We start from the raw sequence: 18,606 nt of genomic DNA, 5'->3' as shown, positions 1-18,606 counted from the left end.
AGTGCTCTTAGGAGGATGGGTAAAGGGAAGGTGCCTGGGATGGATGGGCTGCCGGCTGAGTTTTACCTCAAGTTTTGGGGTATACTTGGACCGGTGGTCCTCGAAGTCTTGAAGGCCATCCTTGAGACGGGGGTCCCGGGGGGATCAATGGCTGTTGGTGTGCTGTCACTTCTTTATAAGAAGGGGGAAGCAACTGACCTTGGCAACTGGCGGCCGTTGACCATGCTGTGCGTAGATTACAAGATTCTTGCAAAGGTTTTAGCAGACCGGTTGCGCACAGCCCTTCCCTACGTCGTCCATGAGGATCAGACGTGCGGGGTAGAGGGCCGCTCTATAAGATGGAACCTACAGTTGATTAGGGACTCCATCGCCTGGGTTGAAGATAGAGGGCTGCCTTTAATGGTAGCAGCGCTAGATCAGGCGAAAGCCTTTGATCGCGTGAATAGATCCTTTCTATTCAGGGTATTAGGTAGATTAGGATTTGGGGAGAAGTTTATAGGATGGATCCGTACATTATATGTCGGAGCGGGGTGTCGAGTTAGTGTAAATAGTCACTTAGGTGACGTTTTTGACCTCTCGTCTGGGGTCAGGCAGGGATGCCCACTCTCGGCCCTCCTCTTCGTACTGTACATGGAGCCTCTGGGGGCTGCCATTAGGGCAGACACAGGGGTGGAGGGCTTGTTGATCCCTGGGAGCGGTGGGCTGCGTGTTAAGATGACGCAGTACGCCGACGACACTTCCTTGCTGTTGTGCAAGGACTCGTGCCTGACAAGGTCTCTTGCCATCATTGGGGATTTCACCCAAGCGTCGGGGGCGGTTCTGAATCATGCAAAGTCTTCCGTTAAGTTTTTCGGAAGATGGCGCGGTAGAACGGATGTGCCCGGGGGGTTATCTCTCTGTGAGGGGGCCCTGAGGATTCTCGGGGTCCATTTTGAGACCTCTGGCTCAGCGACGCTGAACTGGAACATGGGTATCGCAGTGGTACAGAAGAAGTTGGCAATGTGGAAGGCTAGGTCTTTGTCCTTTATAGGTAAGGTCCTGGTCCTAAAGGTGGATGTATTGCCATCTCTTTTGTACTTGGCGTACATCTACCCATTGCCGGCTTGTCTGAGGAGGCCTCTAGTGAGGCTTGTGTTTCAGTTCATGTGGGGTGGCAGGTACGAGTGGGTCGCCAGGGCGCGCATGCTCTGTCCCATCGGGGAGGGAGGTAGGGGGGTACCACATCTCCCCCTCAAGCTAGACGCCATTTTTGTTTCTTTCCTGTTGACGGAGCTTGCTCGTCCGGTTATACACCCGTCCGGTTACCTCCTGCGGGTGTTCTTCTCGTATCAGGCGAGAAGCGTAATGGTGTGGTCTAACGCGGGTCCTCGGGCGGAACAGCTGCCGTGGCACTTTGGCCATGCGGCCAAGTGGCTGCGTGCGCACCCCGAGGTTGAAGTTGCCCGAGTAGGTTTAGATCACAGGCACCTGTACGAGGAGGTCAGGCAGGCAGGGAGTCCTGCGCCTGTAGCGGGCATCTCGTCAGTGGTCTGGGAGGGAGTGCAGGCGCGGGGCCTGGACAACAGGCTCAAGGACCTGAATTGGTTGAGCCTCCATAAGTGCTTGCCGGTACGTTCCATCATGTACCGGCATAGTTTGTCGCGATCCTCCACCTGTCCAAGATCTGCTTGTGGCTTTGCCGGACTAGTCTGGGCTAGGGCACGGGTGTTGCTAGGTATGGTTAGGAGCGATTTTTTGCTGACTTGGGCTAGGTTAGAGCGAGGCGTAGGGAGAGCGAGGGGAACGGATAGGGACAGGTTTCTGCTCTGGCTTCTCATGAGTCTCTTTAAAAGGGGGCTGTGGGAAGCCAGGCAGAATCTAGTTAAGACAGGGAGAGATTGGGGGGTGGAAGGGATAGTGAGGAGGGTGGAAGGTGATGTGAGGGGGAGGATGAAGAGGGAGGAGATAAAGTGGGGGCAGCATGCGGCACGGGAGAGGTGGAAGGGGGGATTAGGGCTGGGAGTGTTAGAGTGAGGTTTGTAAGGGGATAGATTAGGGAAGGGAAGATAGGGAAGGGTTAGGTATTGGTTAGGTATGACGGGGAGGGAAGATGCTCCCCTGAGGTTTGTTTTTGTTTGGGTGTTTGGTGTTTTTGGTTTTGTAAATAGAGTGAATTAAGAATGAATGAGAATTATGGTTTGTAAAGTATGAATGGTATTGAGTGTAAATAAATTATTTTTTGTAAAAAAAAAAAAAATCTGTTCTTATCAGTTTAATATCTGATACGTCCCCCATCGGGGGACTACATATTAAATGGATTTTTCGAACAGGGAGTCGGAAATGGGGCTTGCTCCGTCCGCTCCACGCATCGACCCGGTATTGCAGTACCTCCGGGAACGGTGCAACACTTTTCTCCCGTTGTCAAGGAAAAATACAAATTCACAAAGCTATGTAAACAGCTAGCTAGGGCTGGCTAGCTAGCTAGCTAGCTAGCAGAAGAAGAGAAGGAAAGAAACATTCAAACTGAAAGAAAGGCGAAGCGCCCTTCAATGGGGTCCCCCGTTTCCCGCCATTTTACTTAAAAAAAAAAAAAAAAAAAAAAAAAACATTGGGGGCCAGGATTGTGTGTGTGTGTGTGTGTGTGTGTGTCTCTCTCTCTCTCTCTCTCTCTCTCTCTCTCTCTCTCTCTCTCTCTCTCTCTCTCTCTCTCTCTCTCTCTCTGTCTGTCTGTCTGTCTGTCTGTCGCTGTGCCTCTGTGTCTGTGACTTTCTTTTTATCCACAGCCCTCGAAAACTTGGAAGAGTGGGTTCCGGGAGCACCCGCGGGAACCCTGCCTAGAGTGCACAGAGTGTGTCTCGGGCCCCGACCTCTTGACTTCCATATGACTCTGGTTTCTCTTCATTACGCACAAGCCTTTCGCCTTTTACTAAAGACTTCCGTGGAGAGGAACACTTACGAGTTCAACGTATTTTTGGAGCGGCTTTGCTTCTTGCAGAGCCCGGTATCTTGTTTCAAGAGAAATTGACAGAGATGGGCCAGGATAGGGACTTAAAGACGCATTAGCGACTTTTTCCAAAAAACACCTGCCTGTTGCCAGGGAAACGGTGGGTGGGTGGGTGGGTTGGTTGGTTGGTTGGTTGAGTGGGGGTTGGAGGGGGAGAGGAGCTGGCTTTTGCCAACCCACCCGCTGAGGTCTGTCGAGACCCCCGGGGGTCCGGCGGTTTCAGGGTTCCATTTGTGGGTTATCGCTTCTCGGCCTTTTGGCGAAGATCAAGCTTGACACCGAGGTGTCCCACAGCTCGCTTAGCCAGAAGGTCGTCCCAGGAGAGCGGTAAGAAATTTTTTGATTTTTGATCAAGAAAAACAAAAAAAGGAAAATATACACTTTTGGGGAACTTTATTTTTCTCCCTTAAAATTGTTTTGGGTTTTTCTTTGTTTTGGAGGAGTGCGTCATTTTTTTGTGAGGATGGCGCAGAAATCAGCAAATGGGTCGGTCCCCGGGATCGGGCTCGCTAACACCCTGCGTTTTGCTTGGAAGGAGAAGGATGTGGAGACATTTGGGAGGGAGACATTCGGGAGGACAGTCCTTATGGGGACATTAAAACTGAAAGTGGAAGAAGTGTTTTGCCTTCAAGGCAACTCACTGGAAGGGACTTTCGACGTTGCTTTCTACACGGAGAGGAAGCATGATGAGATCCTGAAAAAAGCGAAGGAGGTTGGGAATACAAAGCCCATGTGTTTCTATGAGGTGAAGAGTCTGGCGAAGAACAATTTTCGGGTTGTAACCGTCAATATGTATAACCCCTACGTCAAAGATGAGGAGGTGAGGGCCTTTCTGGGGAGATATATGGATGGTGTCTCCTCAGGAAGGCCCATCAAGGACTCTATGGGGTTTTGGACTGGGAGGAGAGGGTTTCAGGCCCTCCTCAGGGAAGATCCTAGGGGAGTGGGGGGGTACCTTCATCCCCCGGCTATGTTCTCCCTGGGGGCTGACAGGGGGACATTGTATTATGCACGTCAGCCCCCGTTTTGCAGGCGCTGTATGGCCTATGGACACATCCTGGCCTCGTGCAGCACTAGAAAGTGCAGATTTTGTGGATCTGGGGAGCACGAGGCCAAGGACTGCGACGAGCCGAAGGCCTGCCACGGGTGTGGCTCTACTCAGCACCTGTGGCGCGATTGCCCGGCTCGTCAACGGTCATACGCGTCTGCAGTGGGAGGGGGAGCAGGAGCGGGGGATGGGGGAAGAAGAGGAGGGGAAGGACGGGCGGATTTTGCACAAAGAACTGGCCCAGAGGGTAAGAAAAAAGAAGAAGAGAAAAGAGTGATAGCAGGAGGAGAAAGGACAAGAGAAGATACGGGAGCAGAAGATGGGAAGAAGGATGAAGATGGGGAAGTGGAGGAGCGAGAGGGGGGGTGGGGGAGGGGGAGCCTGTGACAGGACCTGTGGGGGTGCCTGGGGCAGGACCTGTGGGAGGGGTGCCTGTGGCAGGTTCTGTGGGAGGGGTGCCTGTCGAAGGACCTGTGGAGGGGGGGGGGGTGCCTGTGGAAGGACCTGTGGAGGGGGGGGGGTGCCTGGGGCAGGACCGGTGGAGCGGGAGGGGGGAGAGGGGGTACGGGAGTGGGGGGATAGCATGTCGGATTTCCTTGTGGAAGAGATGAGGGAAATGGTGGAGGAGCTAGCGGGGAAGAGGGGTGGTGTCTCCCCGCTACCTCCTACACCAAAAAAAGACAAAAAGAAACGGAAGATGAAGGGGGGCTCGGGAGGTAGAGAGGGGGAGGGGGGTGTAGAGGGGGAGGGGGGGGCTAAGAGATCAGCGGGGGGGGGGAGGGGGGAGGACATTGGTCTCCCTGTTTGCCTCAACCCCTCAAAATTTAGAGGAGGGTGGCTCCGGTGAGGGGTCTGTGGGCTGTTTGTCGGAGGGGTCTCAACTCCTGTTTGGGGAGATGGGATCCCCGATACTCAGCCCCGAGGCATACAGGGAGGGGGGGTTGGAGAGTGGTGGTGAGGAACCCAGGGTGCAGGGCACTAGGCCTAACACACTGCCTGCATCCTGGGTTGGAGGGATGGAGGAGGACGGGGGGGCGTCAGGAGAGGAGAGGACGTCCCCGCCGGTGGAGATGGACCAGGGGAGCATCGGGTGAGTCTCCTGGTTTTTCTTTGGGTTTTGGGTTAAATTGTAAATAATTATTAAATAAATATCTGTTTCTTTTCTTAGTTTAAATGTTAGAGGTTTAAGGGATTTTGTTAAAAGGAGGGCGGTTTTTTGTTATTTAGAGGGTGTGGGTTTTGATTTCTGTTTTTTACAGGAGGTTCACCTGAGGGATGGTGGGGATGTGCATAGATTTAGGAGGGAGTGGGATAAGGGGGAATCTTTTTGGGGCATAGGAGGGGTGCACTCAACAGGAGTAGGAATTTTGTGTGGGAATAGAGAGGTTAAGATAGAGAGCACTTTTGTTATAATGCAGGGTAGAGTAATGGGGATAGATGTAGTGTATAGAGAAGCTAGGTATAGATTAATTGGGGTATATGGGCCACAGGTGGCGGCAGACAGAAGGGAGATGGTGGACTGTCTGGCGCCCCTGTGTGTTACAAATAGGCACTTGGTGATAGGAGGGGATTTTAATATAGATTTAGAGGTAGGTGGTGATAGTAGTGTAGGCGCCATCACCGGGCTAATGGCTTGCCATGGTCTGGTTGATGGTGGCCTGCATACTACTCCGGCAATGGTCGGTCCTACATGGCGCAACTCCAGGGGGGTTGCGCGGAGGCTCGACTACATTTTTATATCCAGGTCTTTGGGTCAGTTGTCTGGGCGCCTGTTGCCTGTGTTCTTCACGGATCACGACGGGGTGTTCCTGCAGGTGGGGTCGCCAGTCTGCCTCTTCGGTAGGGGGTACTGGAAGCTAGATCGGGATATACTGGAGGAGCAGGCTTTCGTTGACGCATTTTTTTGTTTCTTTCGGAGGCTTGACGGCCTCCGGTCCATGTGCGAGGGGGTGTTAGAGTGGTGGGATTTAGTGAAGGTGAGGATTAGGGCTTTTATAATAGGATATTGTAAAAGGAAAAAAAGGGAGGAAAGGAGGGAGGTGGATCGTATCCAAAGGTTAATTGAACTCGAGTACGAGGCGAGCAACCTCGGCGGGTCGATTGACTGGGAGAGATTCGCAGCCCTAAAGGCGCAGCTCAGGGAGCTGCAGGAGCAGAAGGCTCGAGCTTTCCTGGAGCGTGCGCATAGTGGCTTTCTAGAACATAATGAGACTTGTTCCGCTATGTTCTTTAAGTCGGTTAGGGCCAGGCAGAGTAGGAGGGTAATGCATGGCGTTAGGGAAGAAAATGGTAGTATAGTAAGTAAACCAGAGGAAATGGTCAGGGTGACAACTGATCATTTCCGAGGTTTATTTAAGGAAAGGGAAATAGATGTAGAGCAGGGAAACGTGTTTTTAGAACACTTGTCCCGGCGGTTGCCGGAGGACATTAGAGACGTGATGGAGGCCCAGATCTCACTAGAAGAGGTTGAGAGTGCTCTTAGGAGGATGGGTAAAGGGAAGGTGCCTGGGATGGATGGGCTGCCGGCTGAGTTTTACCTCAAGTTTTGGGGTATACTTGGACCGGTGGTCCTCGAAGTCTTGAAGGCCATCCTTGAGACGGGGGTCCCGGGGGGATCAATGGCTGTTGGTGTGCTGTCACTTCTTTATAAGAAGGGGGAAGCAACTGACCTTGGCAACTGGCGGCCGTTGACCATGCTGTGCGTAGATTACAAGATTCTTGCAAAGGTTTTAGCAGACCGGTTGCGCACAGCCCTTCCCTACGTCGTCCATGAGGATCAGACGTGCGGGGTAGAGGGCCGCTCTATAAGATGGAACCTACAGTTGATTAGGGACTCCATCGCCTGGGTTGAAGATAGAGGGCTGCCTTTAATGGTAGCAGCGCTAGATCAGGCGAAAGCCTTTGATCGCGTGAATAGATCCTTTCTATTCAGGGTATTAGGTAGATTAGGATTTGGGGAGAAGTTTATAGGATGGATCCGTACATTATATGTCGGAGCGGGGTGTCGAGTTAGTGTAAATAGTCACTTAGGTGACGTTTTTGACCTCTCGTCTGGGGTCAGGCAGGGATGCCCACTCTCGGCCCTCCTCTTCGTACTGTACATGGAGCCTCTGGGGGCTGCCATTAGGGCAGACACAGGGGTGGAGGGCTTGTTGATCCCTGGGAGCGGCGGGCTGCGTGTTAAGATGACGCAGTACGCCGACGACACTTCCTTGCTGTTGTGCAAGGACTCGTGCCTGACAAGGTCTCTTGCCATCATTGGGGATTTCACCCAAGCGTCGGGGGCGGTTCTGAATCATGCAAAGTCTTCCGTTAAGTTTTTCGGAAGATGGCGCGGTAGAACGGATGTGCCCGGGGGGTTATCTCTCTGTGAGGGGGCCCTGAGGATTCTCGGGGTCCATTTTGAGACTTCCGGCTCAGCGACGCTGAACTGGAACATGGGTATCGCAGTGGTTCAGAGGAAGCTAGCAATGTGGAAGGCTAGGTCTTTGTCTTTTATAGGTAAGGTCCTGGTCCTAAAGGTGGATGTATTGCCATCTCTTTTGTACTTGGCGTACATCTACCCATTGCCGGCTTGTCTGAGGAGGCCTCTAGTGAGGCTTGTGTTTCAGTTCATGTGGGGTGGCAGGTACGAGTGGGTCGCCAGGGCGCGCATGCTCTGTCCCATCGGGGAGGGAGGTAGGGGGGTACCACATCTCCCCCTCAAGCTAGACGCCATTTTTGTTTCTTTCCTGTTGACGGAGCTTGCTCGTCCGGTTATACACCCGTCCGGTTACCTCCTGCGGGTGTTCTTCTCGTATCAGGCGAGAAGCGTAATGGTGTGGTCTAACGCGGGTCCTCGGGCGGAACAGCTGCCGTGGCACTTTGGCCATGCGGCCAAGTGGCTGCGTGCGCACCCCGAGGTTGAAGTTGCCCGAGTAGGTTTAGATCACAGGCACCTGTACGAGGAGGTCAGGCAGGCAGGGAGTCCTGCGCCTGTAGCGGGCATCTCGTCAGTGGTCTGGGAGGGAGTGCAGGCGCGGGGCCTGGACAACAGGCTCAAGGACCTGAATTGGTTGAGCCTCCATAAGTGCTTGCCGGTACGTTCCATCATGTACCGGCATAGTTTGTCGCGATCCTCCACCTGTCCAAGATCTGCTTGTGGCAGGGAGGAGACTGTGCGCCATGCCTTCTGGGACTGTGCCTTTGCCGGACTAGTCTGGGCTAGGGCACGGGTGTTGCTAGGTATGGTTAGGAGCGATTTTTTGCTGACTTGGGCTAGGTTAGAGCGAGGCGTAGGGAGAGCGAGGGGAACGGATAGGGACAGGTTTCTGCTCTGGCTTCTCATGAGTCTCTTTAAAAGGGGGCTGTGGGAAGCCAGGCAGAATCTAGTTAAGACAGGGAGAGATTGGGGGGTGGAAGGGATAGTGAGGAGGGTGGAAGGTGATGTGAGGGGGAGGATGAAGAGGGAGGAGATAAAGTGGGGGCAGCATGCGGCACGGGAGAGGTGGAAGGGGGGATTAGGGCTGGGAGTGTTAGAGTGAGGTTTGTAAGGGGATAGATTAGGGAAGGGAAGATAGGGAAGGGTTAGGTATTGGTTAGGTATGACGGGGAGGGAAGATGCTCCCCTGAGGTTTGTTTTTGTTTGGGTGTTTGGTGTTTTTGGTTTTGTAAATAGAGTGAATTAAGAATGAATGAGAATTATGGTTTGTAAAGTATGAATGGTATTGAGTGTAAATAAATTATTTTTTGTAAAAAAAAAAAAAAAATCTGTTCTTATCAGTTTAATATCTGATACGTCCCCCATCGGGGGACTACATATTAAATGGATTTTTCGAACAGGGAGTCGGAAATGGGGCTTGCTCCGTCCGCTCCACGCATCGACCCGGTATTGCAGTACCTCCGGGAACGGTGCAACACTTTTCTCACGTTGTCAAGGAAAAATACAAATTCACAAAGGTATGTAAATAGCTGGCTGGCTGGCTGGCTGGCTGGCTGGCTGGCTGGCTGGCTGGCTAGCTAGCAGAAGAAGAGAAGGAAAGAAACATTCAAACTCTTAGAAAGGCGAAGCGCCCTTCAAAGGGGTCCCCCGTTTCCCGCCATTTTACTTAAAAAAAAAAAAAAAAAAAAAATTGGGGCCAGGATTGTGTGTGTGTGTGTGTGTGTGTGTGTCTCTCTCTCTCTCTCTCTCTCTCTCTCTCTCTCTCTCTCTCTCTCTCTCTCTCTCTCTCTCTCTGTCTGTCTGTCTGTCTGTCGCTGTGCCTCTGTGTCTCTGTGTCTGTGACTGTGACTTCTTTTTATCCACAGACAGCCCTCGAAAACTTGGAAGAGTGGGTTCCGGGAGCACCCGCGGGAACCCTGCCTAGAGTGCACAGAGTGTGTCTCGGGCCCCGACCTCTTGACTTCCATATGACTCTGGTTTCTCTTCATTACGCACAAGCCTTTCGCCTTTTACTAAAGACTTCCGTGGAGAGGAACACTTACGAGTTCAACGTATTTTTGGAGCGGCTTTGCTTCTTGCAGAGCCCGGTATCTTGTTTCAAGAGAAATTGACAGAGATGGGCCAGGATAGGGACTTAAAGACGCATTAGCGACTTTTTCCAAAAAACACCTGCCTGTTGCCAGGGAAACGGTGGGTGGGTGGGTGGGTGGGTGGGTGGTTGAGTGAGTGAGTGAGTGGGGGTGGAGGGAGAGAGGAGCTGGCTTTTGCCAACCCACCCGCTGAGGTCTGTCGAGACCCCCGGGGGTCCGGCGGTTTCAGGGTTCCATTTGTGGGTTATCGCTTCTCGGCCTTTTGGCTCAGATCAAGCTTGGTACCGAGGTGCCCCAAAGCCCGCTGAGTCAAAAGGTCGAACCAGGAGAGCGGTAAGTGTTTTTGTTGGGAAATTTGCTATATAATTTCTTGTCTGTTGTGTATTTTCTTTCTTGTTTTTTTGTAAGAGGTGGTGAGACGGGTGCGCCATCATCCGTGAGGAGATGGCGCAAAATCCTTCGGAGAGGTCGATCCCTGGGATTGGGCTGGCAAACACGGTGAGGTTTTCATGGAAGGAAAGAGAAAAGGAGCCTTGGGGAAGAGAAACGTTCGGGAGGAATATCCTGTTGGGGTGCCTGAGCCTGAAGGTGAAGGATGTCCTCTGTGTCCAGGGGAACCCGATGGAAAAAGGATTTGATGTGACTTTTTATGTACAAGAACAACACGACGGTGTAATGAAGAGGGTTAAGGAAGAGAAAGAAGAAAGTCCCCTGTGCCATTACACGGTGACCAGCCTGGCAAGGAACAATTTCAGGGTGGTCACCGTAACCATGTACAATCCGCATGTGAAGGACGAAGAAGTGAGGGCCTTTCTGGGGAGATACATGGACAATGTCTCCTCAGCGAGGTACCTCAGGGACTCCCTGGGTTTCTGGAACGGGAAGAGAGGCTTCCAGGCGTTACTCAGGGAGTCCCCGAAGAGTGTGGATGGCTACCTCCATCCTCCGGCGATGTTCTCCCTGGGGGCTGACAGGGGGACGTTGTTTTATGCACGTCAGCCCCCGTTCTGCAGGCGTTGTATGGCCTACGGCCATATCCTGGCCTCGTGCAGCACCAAGAAGTGTCGGTTTTGTGGATCGGAAGAGCACGAGGCCAAGGAATGTGACGAGCCCAAGGCTTGCCACGGGTGTGGCTCGAAAGCACACCTGTGGCGTGATTGCCCGGCTCGTCACAGGTCATACGCGTCTGCAGCTGGAGGGGGAGCAGCGGGGGATGGGGGGAGGAAAGAAAGGACGCGTGCGGATTGTACGGATGGCACAGGGGAAAAGAAGCAGGAAGAGGATGGAAAGAAGGAAGAGATGAGAAGAAAAAGGCGGGAAGAAGCAAAGAAGGGAAAAGAAGAGGAGAAGGAAAAGAAGGCGGAAGAACGTAAAGGAGCGGAGAAGAGGGAGAAGGGGACAGTGGTACGAGATGGAGTGGAAGAGGGAACGGTGACAGTGAAGAGGACGGAGGGGGGTGTGGAGGTGGGAGGGGAGGGGGTGGGAGGGGGAGATGGAGGGAGGGAGTGGGGGGACAGTTTGCCAGGCTTCCTAGAGGAAGAAATGAGGGATTTGGTGGAGGAGTTAGCGGGGAATGGACGTTGTGTCTCCCCGCTACCTTCTTCACCAAAGAAGAAAGGGATGAAGAGGGGGAGCTTGGCAGGGAGTGAGAGGGAGGGGGGTGGGGAGGGGGAGGGGGGGGCTAAGAGAGTGGCGGGGGGGGGAGGGGGGGGTACATTGGCCTCCCTGTTTGCCTCATCCCCTTACATTTTGGTGGATGACTCCAGTGAGGGGTCTGTGGGCTGTTTGATAGAGGGATCCCAACTCCTGTTTGAGGAGATGGGGTCCCCTACACTCAGCCCTGAGGCATACAGGGAGGGGGGGGTGGAGGATGGTGGTGGGGAACCCAGGATGCAGGGCACTCGGCCTAACACACTGCCTGCATCCTGGGTTGGAGAGATGGAGGAGGACGGGGGGGCGTCAGGAGTGGAGAGGGCGCCCCCGCCGGTGGAGATGGACCAGGGGAGCATCGGGTGAGTCTCCTGTTTTTTGTTTGGTTTGGGGTTATTTGTTGAGGGTTTGTTTGTTTGTTTGTAAATAGTTAAATGAATATTTCTGTTAAATTGTTTAGTTTAAATGTAAGGGGGTTGAGGGATGTTGTTAAAAGGAGGGCGGTGTTTAATTTTTTAGAGGGTGTGGGGTTTGATTTTTGTTTTTTACAGGAGGTTCACCTGAGGGATGGTGGGGATGTGGCTAGATTTAGGAAGGAGTGGGATAAGGGGGAATCTTTTTGGGGCATAGGAGGGGTGCACTCAACAGGAGTAGGAATATTGTGTGGCAATAGAGAAGTTAAGGTAGAGAGCACTTTTGTAATAGTGCAGGGTAGAGTATTGGGGATAGATGTAGTGTATAGAGAAGCTAGGTATAGATTAATTGGGGTATATGGGCCACAGGTGGCGGCAGACAGAAAGGAGATGGTGGACTGTCTGGCGCCCCTGTGTGTCACAAATAGGCACTTGGTGATAGGAGGGGACTTTAATATAGATTTAGGGGTAGGTGGTGATAGTAGTGCAGGCGCAATCACCGGGCTAATGGCTTGCCATGGTCTGGTTGATGGTGGCCTGCATACTACTCCGGCAATGGTCGGTCCTACATGGCGCAACTCCAGGGGGGTTGCGCGGAGGCTCGACTACATTTTTATATCCAGGTCTTTGGGTCAGTTGTCTGGGCGCCTGGTGCCTGTGTTCTTCACGGATCACGACGGGGTGTTCCTGCAGGTGGGGTCGCCAGTCTGCCTCTTCGGTAGGGGGTACTGGAAGTTAGATCGGGGTATACTGGAGGAGCAGGCTTTCGTTGACGCATTTTTTTGTTTCTTTCGAAGGCTTGACGGCCTCCGGTCTATGTGCGAGGGGGTGTTAGAGTGGTGGGATTTAGTTAAGGTGAGAATTAGGGCTTTTATAATAAGATATTGTAAAAGGAAAAAAAGGGAGGAAAGGAGGGAGGTGGATCGTATCCAAAGGTTAATTGAACTCGAGTACGAGGCGGGCAACCTCGGCGGGTCGATTGACTGGGAGAGATTCGCAGCCCTAAAGGCGCAGCTCAGGGAGCTGCAGGAGCAGAAGGCTCGAGCTTTCCTGGAGCGTGCGCATAGTGGCTTTCTAGAACATAATGAGACTTGTTCCGCTATGTTCTTTAAGTCGGTTAGGGCCAGACAGAGTAGGAAGGTAATGCATGGCGTTAGGGAAGTAAATGGGAGTGTAGTAAGTAAACCAGAGGAGATGGTCAGGGTGACAACTGATCATTTCCGAAGTTTATTTAAGGAAAGGGAAATAGATGTAGAGCAGGGAAACGTGTTTTTAGAACACTTGTCCCGGCGGTTGCCGGAGGACATTAGAGACGTGATGGAGGCCCAGATCTCACTAGAAGAGGTTGAGAGCGCTCTTAGGAGGATGGGAAAAGGGAAGGTGCCTGGGATGGATGGGCTGCCGGCTGAGTTTTACCTCAAGTTTTGGGGTATACTTGGACCAGTGGTCCTCGAAGTCTTGAAGGCCATCCTTGAGACGGGGGTCCCGGGGGGATCAATGGCTGTTGGTGTGCTGTCACTTCTTTATAAGAAGGGGGAAGCAACTGACCTTGGCAACTGGCGGCCGTTGACCATGCTGTGCGTAGATTACAAGATTCTTGCAAAGGTTTTAGCAGACCGGTTGCGCACAGCCCTTCCCTACGTCGTCCATGAGGATCAGACGTGCGGGGTAGAGGGCCGCTCTATAAGATGGAACCTACAGTTGATTAGGGACTCCATCGCCTGGGTTGAAGATAGAGGGCTGCCTTTAATGGTAGCAGCGCTAGATCAGGCGAAAGCCTTTGATCGCGTGAATAGATCCTTTCTATTCAGGGTATTAGGTAGATTAGGATTTGGGGAGAAGTTTATAGGATGGATCCGTACATTATATGTCGGAGCGGGGTGTCGAGTTAGTGTAAATAGTCACTTAGGTGACGTTTTTGACCTCTCGTCTGGGGTCAGGCAGGGATGCCCACTCTCGGCCCTCCTCTTCGTACTGTACATGGAGCCTCTGGGGGCTGCCATTAGGGCAGACACAGGGGTGGAGGGCTTGTTGATCCCTGGGAGCGGTGGGCTGCGTGTTAAGATGACGCAGTACGCCGACGACACTTCCTTGCTGTTGTGCAAGGACTCGTGCCTGACAAGGTCTCTTGCCATCATTGGGGATTTCACCCAAGCGTCGGGGGCGGTTCTGAATCATGCAAAGTCTTCCGTTAAGTTTTTCGGAAGATGGCGCGGTAGGACGGATGTGCCCGGGGGGTTATCTCTCTGTGAGGGGGCCCTGAGGATTCTTGGGGTCCATTTTGAGACCTCTGGCTCAGCGACGCTGAACTGGAACATGGGTATTGCAGTGGTACAGAAGAAGTTGGCAATGTGGAAGGCTAGGTCTTTGTCCTTTATAGGTAAGGTCCTGGTCCTAAAGGTGGATGTATTGCCATCTCTTTTGTACTTGGCGTACATCTACCCATTGCCAGCTTGTCTGAGGAGGCCTCTAGTGAGGCTTGTGTTTCAGTTCATGTGGGGTGGCAGGTACGAGTGGGTCGCCAGGGCGCGCATGCTCTGTCCCATCGGGGAGGGAGGTAGGGGGGTACCACATCTCCCCCTCAAGCTGGACGCAATTTTTGTTTCTTTCTTGTTGACGGAGCTTGCTCAGCCAGTTATACACCCGTCCGGTTACCTCCTGCGGGTGTTCTTCTCGTATCAGGCGAGAAGCGTAATGGTGTGGTCTAACGCGGGTCCTCGGGCGGAACAGCTGCCGTGGCACTTTGGCCATGCGGCCAAGTGGCTGCGTGCGCACCCCGAGGTTGAAGTTGCCCGAGTAGGTTTAGATCACAGGCACCTGTACGAGGAGGTCAGGCAGGCAGGGAGTCCTGCGCCTGTAGCGGGCATCTCGTCAGTGGTCTGGGAGGGAGTGCAGGCGCGGGGCCTGGACAACAGGCTCAAGGACCTGAATTGGTTGAGCCTCCATAAGTGCTTGCCGGTACGTTCCATCATGTACCGGCATAGTTTGTCGCGATCCTCCACCTGTCCAAGATCTGCTTGTGGCAGGGAGGAGACTGTGCGCCATGCCTTCTGGGACTGTGCCTTTGCCGGACTAGTCTGGGCTAGGGCACGGGTGTTGCTAGGTATGGTTAGGAGCGATTTTTTGCTGACTTGGGCTAGGTTAGAGCGAGGCGTAGGGAGAGCGAGGGGAACGGATAGGGACAGGTTTCTGCTCTGGCTTCTCATGAGTCTCTTTAAAAGGGGGCTGTGGGAAGCCAGGCAGAATTTAGTTAAGACAGGGAGAGATTGGGGGGTGGAAGGGATAGTGAGGAGGGTGGAAGGTGATGTGAGGGGGAGGATGAAGAGGGAGGAGATAAAGTGGGGGCAGCATGCGGCACGGGAGAGGTGGAAGGGGGGATTAGGGCTGGGAGTGTTAGAGTGAGGTTTGTAAGGGGATAGATTAGGGAAGGGAAGATAGGGAAGGGTTAGGTATTGGTTAGGTATGACGGGGAGGGACGATGCTCCCCTGAGGTTTGTTTTTGTTTGGGTGTTTGGTGATTTTGTAAATAGAATGAATGAGAATTATTATTTTGTAAAGTATGAATGGTATTGAGTGTAAATAAATTATTTTTTGTATCTGTTCTTATCAGTTTAATATCTGATACGTCCCCCATCGGGGGACTACATATTAAATGGATTTTTCGAACAGGGAGTCGGAAATGGGGCTTGCTCCGTCCGCTCCACGCATCGACCCGGTATTGCAGTACCTCCGGGAACGGTGCAACACTTTTCTCCCGTTGTCAAGGAAAAATACAAATTCACAAAGCTATGTAAACAGCTAGCTAGGGCTGGCTAGCTAGCTAGCTAGCAGAAGAAGAGAAGGAAATAAACATTCAAACTGAAAGAAAGGCGAAGCGCCCTTCAATGGGGTCCCCCGTTTCCCGCCATTTTACTTAAAAAAAAAAAATTGGGGGCCAGGATTGTGTGTCTCTCTCTCTCTCTCTCTCTCTCTCTCTCTCTGTGCCTCTGTGCCTTTCGCCTTTTACTAAAGACTTCCGTGGAGAGGAACACTTACGAGTTCAACGTATTTTTGGAGCGGCTTTGCTTCTTGCAGAGCCCGGTATCTTGTTTCAAGAGAAATTGACAGAGATGGGCCAGGATAGGGACTTAAAGACGCATTAGCGACTTTTTCCAAAAAACACCTGCCTGTTGCCAAGGAAACGGTGGGTGGGTGGGTGGGTGGGTGGTTGGTTGAGTGGGGGTTGGAGGGGGAGAGGAGCTGGCTTTTGCCAACCCACCCGCTGAGGTCTGTCGAGACCCCCGGGGGTCCGGCGGTTTCAGGGTTCCATTTGTGGGTTATCGCTTCTCGGCCTTTTGGCTCAGTACAAGCTTGACACCGAGGTGTCCTAGAGCCCCTGAGCCAAGAGGTCGTCCTAGGAGGGCGGTAAGAATTTTTTCGTGCGGAAAACAAAAAGAAATTTTTCCTTTTCTATTTTGAGTATTTTTCTCTGTTTTGGAAAATGGCTCGGTTTTCTACACCAAAGATGCCTGGGATCGGTATAGCAAATACTGTGAGGTTTGCCTGGAGGAATAAGGATATGGAGCCGTTTGGAAGGGAGACGTTTGGAAGGGCCATTTTGATCGGGTCCCTAAAGTTGGAGGTGGGAGAGGTGCTGTGCCTCCAGGCAAATCCGGGGGAGGCATCTTTTGATGTGACGTTGAAGAAGGAGGAAAAATTTGAAGAAGTGCTGAAGAAGGCGAGAGAGGTGGGAAAGGAGAAACCAATGTGCAATTACGAGGTGACCAGCCTGGGAAAAAGTAATTTCAGGCTGGTCACAGTAAATATGTATAACCCTCATGTGACTGACGAAGAGGTGAGGTCTTTTTTGGGCCGGTATTTGGACAATATATCAACGGCAAGGCTCATAAGGGACTCCCTGGGCTTCTGGAATGGAAGGAGAGTTTTTCAGACGTTGCTCAGGGAGGACCCAGAGGGGCATGATGGTTTCCTCCATCCCCCGGCGATGTTCTCCCTGGGGGCTGACAGGGGAACTCTGTATTATGCCCGTCAGCCTCCGTTTTGCAGGCGGTGTATGGCCTACGGCCATATCCTCGCCTCGTGCGACACAAGGAAGTGTAGGTATTGTGGATCTGGGGAGCACGAGGCGAGGGACTGCAAAGTGCCTAAGGCGTGCCACGGGTGTGGCTCATCTGCACACCTGTGGCGGGAGTGCCCGGCCAGGCAGAGGTCATACGCGTCTGCAGCTGGAGGGAGGGCAGGAGAGGGGGATGGGGGAAGAAGAGGAGGGGAAGGACGGCCTTTTCAGGCGCAGACGGCTGGACCAGAGGGCAAGAAGAAAGAAGAGGAGAAAGGAGTGACAGCGGGAGGAGAAAGAAAGAAGGAAGAGCGTGAAAGATCAACGGGGGAGGGGGTGGTGGGGGAGGGGGTTCCGGTGGTAGGACCTGTGGGGGTGCCTGTGGCAGGACCTGGGGAGGGGGTGGAGGGGAGGCGGGAGTGGGGGGACTGTGCGTCGGACCTACTGGTGGAGGAGATGAGGGAGCTGGCGGAGGAGCTGGGAGGTGCTGTCTCCCCGCTGCCTCTTGAGCCCCTTATACCTCTTCCACCCAAAAGACAAAATAAGATGAAGAAAGGGAAGAGGGGGGCAGAAGTGACAGATAGGGAGAGGGAGGGGGGTGTGGAAGGGGGGGGCAAGCGAGTGATGGGGTTAAGGAGGAAGTCCCTGTCCTCACTGTTTGTGGAGGCCCCTCAGCACGGGGGGGAGGGTGGATCCCTGGGAGAGGATCAGGGCTTTTTGGCTGAGGGTCCCCAAATCCTCTCAGAGGAGATGGAGTCCCCCAGCCTCAGTTTAGAGGAGTACAGGGAGGAAGCTGGTGGGGAGCCCGGGGTGCAGGGTACGCCTAACCCTAACACCATTCCTGCATCCTGGGCTGGAGGAATGGATGAGGACGGGGAGACGTCGGACGAGGGGAAGATGTCCCTGTCGGGTGTGATGGGCCAGGGGAGCATCAGGTGAGCCTCCTGATTGTTTGGTGGTTGTTTTTGGGTTTTATTTTCTGAGATAATTGGTTGTTGTTTTATAATAGAACCTTATGATAATTTTGTTTAGTTTAAATGTAAGGGGTTTAAGAGATTTTGTTAAGAGGAGGGCGGTGTTTAGTTTTTTAGAAGGGGTGGGTTTTGACGTTTGTTTTTTGCAGGAGGTTCACCTGAGGGATGGAGGGGATGTCAAAAGGTTTAGGAGAGAGTGGGATAAGGGTTATTCGTTGTGGGGCATAGGAGGGGTGCACTCAACGGGGGTAGGGATATTGTTTGGGAATAGGGAGATTATTGTAGAGAGCACTTTTGGCGTAGTACAGGGGAGAGTTATGGGTGTAGATATCACATATAGGGATATTAGATATAGGTTATTTGGGGTGTATGGGTCACAGGTGGCGGCAGACAGGAGGGAGATGGTGGACTGTCTGGCGCCCCTGTGTGTCACAAATAGGCACTTAGTGATAGGAGGTGATTTTAATATAGATTTGGGGATAGGGGGAGACAGTAGTGCAGGCGCCATCACCGGGCTAATGGCTTGCCATGGCCTGGTTGATGGTGGCCTGCACACTACTCCGGCAATGGTCGGTCCCACATGGCGCAACTCCAGGGGGGTTGCGCGGAGGCTCGACTATATTTTTGTATCTAGGTCTTTGGGTCGGTTGTCTGGGCGGCTGTTGCCTGTCTTCTTTTCGGACCATGACGGGGTGCTCCTGCAGGTGGGGTCGCCAGTCTGCCTCTTCGGTAGGGGGTACTGGAAACTAGATCGGGATTTACTGGATGAGCAGGTGTTTGTTAATGCTGTCACAGGGGTGTTTCGGAGGCTTGAAGGCCTCCGGCCCATGTGTGAGGGGGTGTTAGAGTGGTGGGATATAGTAAAGGTAAGGATTAGGGCCTTTATTATAGGATATGGTAAGAGGAAGAAAAGGGAGGAAAGGAGGGAGGTGGATCGTATCCAAAGGTTGCTCGAACTTGAGTACGAGGCA

At 52.9% G+C, this 18,606-nt stretch overlaps 3 non-coding genes and 3 pseudogenes across 3 annotated transcripts; all 6 read left to right on the top strand.

Annotated features, from left to right (window-relative positions):
• Positions 1-2,210: 2,210 nt before the first annotated feature.
• Positions 2,211-2,389, top strand: LOC139403498 (U2 spliceosomal RNA; annotated as a pseudogene).
• Positions 2,390-2,861: 472 nt separating this feature from the next.
• Positions 2,862-2,978, top strand: LOC139403524 (U5 spliceosomal RNA). Its single transcript, XR_011633519.1, has one exon. It is a non-coding gene; the product is annotated as a U5 spliceosomal RNA (small nuclear RNA).
• A 5,773-nt stretch (positions 2,979-8,751) lies between these two features.
• Positions 8,752-8,932, top strand: LOC139403495 (U2 spliceosomal RNA; annotated as a pseudogene).
• Positions 8,933-9,420: 488 nt separating this feature from the next.
• LOC139403523 (U5 spliceosomal RNA) lies at positions 9,421-9,537 on the top strand. Its single transcript, XR_011633518.1, has one exon. It is a non-coding gene; the product is annotated as a U5 spliceosomal RNA (small nuclear RNA).
• Positions 9,538-15,149: 5,612 nt separating this feature from the next.
• LOC139403539 (U2 spliceosomal RNA) lies at positions 15,150-15,354 on the top strand (annotated as a pseudogene).
• A 214-nt stretch (positions 15,355-15,568) lies between these two features.
• Positions 15,569-15,683, top strand: LOC139403538 (U5 spliceosomal RNA). The gene has a single exon (XR_011633532.1). It is a non-coding gene; the product is annotated as a U5 spliceosomal RNA (small nuclear RNA).
• The last annotated feature ends 2,923 nt before the right edge of the window (positions 15,684-18,606 follow it).

This window comes from Oncorhynchus clarkii, unplaced genomic scaffold (assembly GCF_045791955.1).
Source record: "Oncorhynchus clarkii lewisi isolate Uvic-CL-2024 unplaced genomic scaffold, UVic_Ocla_1.0 unplaced_contig_2042_pilon_pilon, whole genome shotgun sequence".
NCBI lineage: Eukaryota > Metazoa > Chordata > Actinopteri > Salmoniformes > Salmonidae > Oncorhynchus > Oncorhynchus clarkii.
The sequence above is the reverse complement of the archived record's forward strand: the minus strand, read 5'-3'. Positions and strand labels throughout refer to the sequence as shown.